The following is an 8561-nucleotide window of genomic DNA, read 5'->3' as shown; positions in this document are numbered from 1 at the left end:
CCGAGGAAGAGGAACAGTCCCGGGATGGCTAAAGATTTGTGTATGTCCAGGAATCATATCCAGTCTTCTCCTTTGAAGTACAATGCAGCAGGTACTGTACTTCAGCAGGGCCAAACTGCAGAGGGATGGGTGTTGAGTGCAGTGGGTAGTGGGAGTCTGCAGTGCTGGACGGTGAGGAGGGAGGACTGGAGTCAGGAGGTTGATAACAGTGTGTTGGTGGTGTCTGGAGGGGCAGCATGGGAAACAGTTTTGCGACAGCAGCTGCAGGAGAGGGTGGGCGCAGAGCTGCTCAATTAGCAGAGCTAGTATCACCTGAAGCGTGTCTGATGGCACTCCATAACCTTTGAGAGCTGCTCCATGGCTTCATTCTGGCACGTCACATTCTCCTTTCAGTCCCTCTTCTTGCTGTCCGCCACTCCTTCAATTCCTGTTTCTCAGCAGCGGAGTACATCTTAACCTCATGCAGAAAGTCCTCTTTAGTTCATCTTGGCCGCTCTTTAATTCTGTGCAGCCGTTCAGCCACCGATAACAAAGAGGGAGGCTGGGCTCCCAGGGTCATCTCGGTGAAGTTTAAACGCAACACTTTACAGAAGCAGTATTGTTTGCAACACAGAGAACATTGATTCAGTGCTATAAAACACAGCCAGTACTCACACACCTGTCACTAACTGACTGACCTCAGTCAAGCACAGATGAGCCACAAGCCCCACAAAACGGTGAGTGGCCACAGGGGCAGGGTAAATCACCCTTCCCAGATCCTGCTGTACACTGGGCACGTGACTCTTGGGTAGAGCCAGCACTGTAGGGAGGGCCTAATAATCATTCTTGTACCCACACTTTCCACAGGATGTGATCATTATGGAAGGTATCTCACTGCTGAAGGTGAGCAGAGAATCAAGAGACGGTCTTCTCCAAGCCTGCAGCTTCTGCCTTGACCCCTATGCAGCTCGCCTGTGTGCAGCAATGGTCATGTCCCTGCCCCCCTCCCCATGACAGCACAGTGGTGCAGGAAAGTTACCGTTAATGGGGCAAGAAACAAAGCAGCTCTGCTGAAGAATCTGCTGCAGCAGATTGCCCAGTATCTCCATGAGAGTTTCCTGGAGATCTCTAAGGGAGATTCCCGTGAAGTGAGGGTGTCAATCAACTGCCTGTTCCACTGCTCAGACTAGGCATGCGGTGGGAGACAAGCCTGCTTTCTTCAATCCTCTTACCCCCAACAACTCAATTCAGCGATTCCCAAAATCAAATCCACTTACCAGGGGCCTCCTCTCCTGTTTGTACTTCGCCAAGCTCCAACAACTGTGACTGGCTAGCCTCCTCTGGGGTAAAAATAGCTCCTGGCTGCATTCATCTCTGAACTCCAAGTCATCATCTGCCTCTGAGACCCCTCCCCCTCCACATCCTCATCCAAGATTTCCTCCTCCTGGTTCAGTCCACTCTTGACTGGCACGTGAGCCACCAAAATATTCACAGTGGTCTTCGCAGTGGAGGTGGGGTCGCCACTGAGTATCGCGTCCAGCTCTTTGTAGAATCTGCAGCTCATGGGCGTAGCAAAGTGGTTTGCCTTGTAGTAGGCGTTCTGTAGCTTCTTCACTCTGACACTGCACTGCAGTGTGTCCCTGTCATGGCCCCTTTCTGTCATACATCGTGAAATCTGTCCATAGGTATAATTTCTATGGCTGGAGCACAGCTGGGACTGGACAGCCTCCTCTCCCCAAATGCCGATGAGGTCCAACAGCTCAGCATTACTCCAAGCAAGGGATTGCCTGGTGCGTGGAGCAGGCATGGCCATCTGGAAAGATGCACTGAGACCACTACACATGTCACCGAGCAAACAGGAAGAAGATTTTCAAAATTCCAATGTAATTTACACGGTGGGGATGATGGTTGGTCACCTGAGGGCAGGGCAGTAGACTTCAAAGTGATGACCAGAGAGGTGAGAACAGGCATTGTGGAACACCTCCCGGAGGCCAACTGCAGAGCTGTAATAGACCAGGGTGTCTACACTGGCACCACGGCGCTGTACCCCCGGCGCAGAAAGCTGTACGCCTCTCGTTGGGGTGTTATTTTTAAAGTGCTGCTATTGCGCAGTTTCTGTGCACTGAGTGGCTTGGCAGTGTGTACACCTCAGGAGTTACAGAGCAGAAAGCTACTTTACTGCGCAGAAACTTGCCAGTGTAGACAGGGCCTAAGGGTCTGACTAGCAAAGTACTAAGACAATGGGGCTTAAGCATGCATGACGTTAGGTGCATAAGCATGAGCTTTTCTGTACTGGGGCCTAGGTCTTTATATTCAAACTATCAGGAGCACTGTTGACTATAATTGAAATTTCAGCATTTCAAGTATATTATTAAAGTTAATTTTAAGTAGGTCTTTTTTAAGGCTCCTGTTAAATAAAACCACAGATCGGAAGAATACAAGATCTTTTTCTGCTGGAGAAAGGAACTGTAGCAGACCAGGCAGCAATGCACAAGGGTTTCTAAATATTTTTCCTGTGAATTACTGTGCTAAACAAGTCTTTTTGTAGATAAGAAAAAAATGCAAAGCAGGCTATTTTAAACAAAATAAGTAGCACCATTTTTGAAAGGCAATTTTTTTTTTATAGAATACAAATCCATGTAAACTTTTTTGGTATTCTGAAATATTATTTATACATGGCATTTTGTATTCTTTAGAGGTGTGTCTATGCTAAACCTTTATTTAACAAAGGGACACAGTTTCTAAGAATTGAACTGTTAGACTCAGCCAGGCTACTATCTCTTTAAAACAAAGACTTCATTGGAAGTACTTGAGAGAGATGACCAATCAGTTAGGGAAAAATGCTTCCAGTGCCTAAGATTTTTAAGATGTAATTTAAAGACTTTAGCGGAATTAACACATTCTGAAATGCAAGGCTTGCATAACACTGTAGCCTAGCAGATTGACCACCAGCCTGGGATTGCTAAAACTTGGGTTCTCTGCTTAGCCCTGCTAGCTGACGTGGGGCAAGTCACTTCATCTCTCTAGTCCACAGTTTCCTGATTGGTCATGATATAATTATGATACTTAACTTCTTTTATAAAGTGTTTTGAGATCGACCAACGAAAAATATCAGGTAAAAGAGAAATTATCATCTTTGCTATCAACAATGGAATCTATAATTCAATCACTGGCACAACTCCGCTGGTAACAGTGATGGTGGAGAATGTAGTGTAGACAGGGCTAAGGCCTTTTTACCACTATGCCATCTAAACCTGCTTAGAGAATAGGTAGAAAATGCCTAAGCCGTGTCTACACTATAGCTTCCACAACTGATACCAGTAGGGGAATTGCATTGGTGGTGAATTTCTGGTCTCATTTTTGGCAAGTCTACATGAAACTTACTTTGGCCAGTATATTTTAATTGCTTTTGCACCAAGTATATTCATGTAAACATGGATTACATTTATATAATGTCTTATCTCAAAATGCTTTTTCAGAATTCATCAGTTAAATTTCACAATTGCCCTGTGAGGTAAGTAAATACCATACCCACTATACAGATGGGCGAACCGAGACACAGAAATGTTAAATGACGTCGCATAAGCTTGGTGACAAACCCAGGAATAGAACCCAGCTATCCCCATATCCAGCCTGTAATCATCCACTAGACCAGGGGTCGGCAACCTTTCAGAAGTGGTGTGCTGAGTCTTCATTTATTCACTCTGATTTAAGGTTTCGCGTACCAGTAATACATTTTAAAGTTTTTAGAAGGTCTCTTTTTATAAGTCTATAATATATAACTAAACTATTGTTATATGGAAAGTAAATAAGGTTTTTTAAAATGTTTAAGAAGCTTCATTTCAAATTAAGTTAAAATACAGAGCGCTCCAGACTGGCGGCCAGGACCCGGGCAGTGTGAGTGCCACTGAAAATCAGCTCATGTGCCGCCTTCAGCACCCGTGCCATAGGTTGCCTACCCCTGCACTAGACCTTAACTCTAGATTCTGTCTAAAGTTATTTCAGCAGCAGTGATGTGCAAAAATCTCAGTCTTGAAAAATTCAGCTCTGAGCTAAATATGGGGTTTCCTACACTATGTCAGAAAAGAATTACTCAGTTCTCCCCTCATTTACACAAGTGCAGCTCCGATTGACTTCAGGGTGAGCTGCATCCATGCAACTGAGAGCAGAACTGAGTTCTTATTCTCTAGACACAAAGAGCCAGGCTGCCCAGAAGATTCAGGGGGTCTGGGGCAAAGCAATTTCAGGGGCCCCTTCCAAAAAAAAAAGTTGTAATACTATAGAATACTATATTCTCATGGGGGCTCCTGCAGGGACCAGGGCCTGGGGCAAATTGTCCCATTTGCCCCCCGCCCGCCTCTCCCCCCCCAGGCGGCCCTGCAAAGAGCACAATGTTCTAAAGCACCTAAATCCTGTTGGGAGCTTTTGAATATGGTTTTAGGTCCATAAGCCATTTAGGCACTTCTGAAATTATTCCCTATTGTCAGTATTTTTGCTGACCCTGTCCTGCATTGGTCAATCTCTCGTGCACGTGTCTCTCGCACTCCACACACACAGAATTACCTTCACATCAGATCATCCTTACAAAATTAAATTGTCCAGATGTTAATTTTCTTCCCTTTGCTTCTTTATTCCTTACTGTTTGTGTGCCATTAGGTAGCTTCTCGGGGGGGGGGGGGGGCGGGAAGGGGCTGGTGACTATACGAATTATAGTGGATAAACCATGATGTTGAAGAGATGGGCCTTCTTCTTTGACCTCACTGAGGTCACATTTGAGCCGATTCTTAGTTCTAGTTCAAGGGAGCTCTAAAGCCTGCTCCCATGAATACTGTGTCTCCTTATCCTGTGGTCCAAAAACCCTCTCATCTTCCTAGCTTTGCTAGGGACAAAGTTATGCATATTAGAATAATGGTGTTGCTTACATCTGGATGACTTGGAAATTAATATGGTCCCTCTCTTACATGTTAATTGCCAGAATGGAGTCAGTAAAACATACTGATATGAAATCTAGACATAGTGCTAACAATAAATATCCTCAAACCTTTTGGCCTCAGACATAAGATTAAATGTTCCTGTGGCTCTGGGTCTAATATCTTAACCATAGCTATAGTGATGTGATAGGATTACAGTCAGAGCAAGATGCTGCTGTATTATTTCTTTTTGGTTTTCACCACTTAGCGGGCATAGGGGGGTAAGATTCTTTAAAAAGGCCTTCACCTGCTGAATGTCTCTGTGAGCAATACCCTCAACCATCCGAACATAATATTCATACGCTCTTCTATAACAGAACATTTTTCTTTGTAGACATTTCATATGCAGTATAACCTACTGACAATTGTTTGGGCTCCCTGTAAAGAAGAAAAGATATTTTATCATCTCTATGTTCAATTATTAGTGTCACCTGTAATAAACTATTTGGTTTAATTGCAGAATTTGCCTCAGTTGTATTTAAGTCATAATAAACTCAATAAAAACTAAATTAAAAAAGTAAGAAAAACGAACGTTCAGAGAATTAACAGAACATTCAGAAACTAAGGGGACTTGTTCAATTTGCGCAGCTTGATGAAGTGATTCTTTTGAGCAGACAATTAGGCTCATAAACTTGATACACTAAGGACTTAACACATAAACATGCACCACCACTAAGCCATTTGTAAAAGAACCGTACACTTAACAGAATTGCAATACGGCAAGTCATTCGTTATTGAAGAAAAGTGTTTTATGACAAGTATTAGATGTTCAGCCACAGGCAGATCAGTATTTACATCAAATAATTTAGCATAATTTAAAGTTGAATTTCTACTAAACGTACCTGGTAGGTAGTACTGTCTCTAGTTAGATTAGCAGTATAGGTGTCAGGACTCCTGGGCTTGCTTCCTGACACTGTCATTTACTCACTTTGTCAGCCTCAAGCAAGTCAGTTAGGCCAAAATTTTCAAAGTAGATTCTGCTTTTGGGTACCAAATTGGAGACCCCTTATGCCTGACTTTTCAGTGATACTGAGCATGTACACTTCCACTTGACATCAGTGGGAGTTGGGGGCACGCTATTATGATGAAAATCAGGGCCAAGATATATCAAGTTGGGCACACACAGGCAGAGGCTGCTTGAAAATGTCCTTAACTTTTCTGTGCCTCCATTTTTGTCTGTAAAATGGCTTTAATACCTCATAAGGGTGTTATAAAGCTTAATTAGCTAACATTTGTAATGTGCGTGTATTACAGGCACTGCGGAAGTGCAATTATTATCTGTTGCTCCTCTAACTGTGAAGTATCACTCTTGCTGCTTTGCATGCTGACACTCTGTGCTCCACGATTCCCAACTATAATGTCACACACCACTTTTTGTGATAATGTGCACTGTTCTAAAGAGACATCTTTTTTAGCACCTATTGCATGCCACAGGCAGAAAAGCAGAGCATCTGACCAGGGACTTGAACCCTGGACCCTCAGAGTAAAAGTCTGATGCGCTACCAACTGAGCTAGCCAGGCTCTGCTAAGTAAGTCTGACACTGCTGCCCACACTCTTGGTTTGGCTGGGACGGTTCTGTGAGCTGCAGCCTGCATAGCCATCTTATGTTTTGGCCTGTGCCCTAGGGCTATTGGTAGGTATACCTTGCAATCTCTGTAGCCCCCTTTAGTCCAGAGAGAGAACAAGCCATTCCACTCTCTTGCCCTGCAGGGAGGCAACTAGGGGCTCAGACCCAGCAGGGCAACTGCTAGCAGTTTTACAGGAGAGGAAACAGGAATAGATCCCCAGCCACTAACCAGATCCCTAGCACCACGGTTCTCAACTATCCCCTCACCTGTGCTCATCTGTGGCTGCCTATTCTCTTTTCCTCCTCTAGCAAAAGAACTAGTGACTCAAGCCATATTGCTTTCTAACTTCCCCCACCTATTTGTCTGCCACTGCTCTTTCCACCTCTGTGGAAGTAGCATACTTTTGTGGCTATGCTAAACACTCCTTTGCAATGCTGTTCTATTTGCATGCCACCAGAAGCCCTTGGGGATGCTACTGGATGTTTGTTTTTCATATTTTTTTCCTTTTCTGCCCCAAAGGTAATAATACTGTCTCACATACATCACTGTCCAAGATCAAATGTAGAATCAGTTTAATATCTGGTGCATTCCCGTCTCCTGCTCTTGCAGAAGGATGGACTAACTGCTCCCATGTCCCACATGTGTGTAAACTAGCAATAATGTGATATAATTTTCCCATTTACACACACCTTGGATGCATAAATATTTCAAAACTGCCCTTTCAGGGCACGTGTTGATTCACACAGCACTGAGTCATTGCCTTCTCAGGGCCAGACAGTGTGATTTATTCACAGCCTTGAAAAAAAGGACAGTGCAGACTGCTCTGCCCTAGGGGGCCCACCAGGGGAGACTGTGCCTCCATGAGCCACTATTCTTCCCTGAGCTCTCAAGGGCACAAGGGGACTGTGAGCCTACTTCCCTCAGTGCACTGGGAGTGCATCAAAGTTTGATGCAGAGTGGGAGCTGGAGGGCCGAATTAAAACAGCTGGTGGGCCAGATGTGGCCTGCGGGCCATAATTTGCCTACTCCTCCTGCCCTATAGCCTTTCCACCTTCTTGGGGACAACATGTACCCTTGGGATTGAATAAAGGGAGCAGTTTCTGTGTCAGTCACTGGCCCTTGCACGGGATGCACACCAAGAGGCAGCTCCTTGAATCCTGCCCTTCCTACATAGCAGCATGAGGGTCAGTCACAATCTGGTCTGGTGTTTATCTGTTAACAATTGATTTAGTAAATGGATTGATGGGTTATGTAGTTTACAGTCATTATATAAACTTGGGAGGGGGGTTAATCTCTAGATTCAATGTCATTTACTAATTAATAAATTAAATGCAGAACATGAGATATTTTTTTAAACTACAAATTTATATACTACATAGCTTGTTGTGTAAACTGCCCCTATCTCCTCTGCACTGCACACTCTGTTCAGTACATGATTGTCTAGCCCTGGTGACTGAGAACTACACTGGCAACTAGCTAGGAGATTCCAGTTAATCTGCAGATACATCGATGTACAATACAGATGAATGCACAGAAGCATACGACTTGTTTATGTATATTGTATGTTGCTGGACAGCTGGATAGACTGTCAATAAAACTTGCAGAGGATCGGCATTGTTCCCCTTGTAAATTGGGAAGGGGCAGTCCTACCACTCAACTCCTCCACATTCCCTCTGCCTCCCCAGGCTGGCTCCTTGGATGAGGAGGAAGGCAGATAGGGCCGGCTCTAGACATTTCGCTGCCCCAAGCACGGCAGCATGCCACGAGGGGCGCTCTGCCGGTTGCCGGGAGGGTGGCAGGCGGCTCCGGTGGACCTCTGACTTCAACCAGCCAGTGGTAGCAGGAGCCAGAAAAGAGAAATGTGATCGAAAACATGGACTTAATTGAAACTCATAAACAAACCAACTCCAATTGGGTGTTTGGACTGAAGACGCTAACAACTTTGGGGAAAGCGCGATTAGTGGCTCTAATCATCCTTGAATGCAGTGCAGATTTTAAGGCTTTATCATTGGGGTCAATGAGCAACCTTTCTATTCATGGTAA

The 8561-nt window shown here is 44.6% G+C and overlaps 1 non-coding gene across 1 annotated transcript; it reads right to left on the bottom strand.

The window, feature by feature from the left end:
- Positions 1-6397: 6397 nt before the first annotated feature.
- Positions 6398-6470, bottom strand: TRNAK-UUU (transfer RNA lysine (anticodon UUU)). The gene has a single exon. It is a non-coding gene; the product is annotated as a tRNA-Lys (tRNA).
- Positions 6471-8561: the final 2091 nt, after the last annotated feature.

This window comes from Gopherus flavomarginatus, chromosome 4, assembly GCF_025201925.1.
Source record: "Gopherus flavomarginatus isolate rGopFla2 chromosome 4, rGopFla2.mat.asm, whole genome shotgun sequence".
Lineage (NCBI taxonomy): Eukaryota > Metazoa > Chordata > Testudines > Testudinidae > Gopherus > Gopherus flavomarginatus.
The sequence above is the reverse complement of the archived record's forward strand: the minus strand, read 5'-3'. Positions and strand labels throughout refer to the sequence as shown.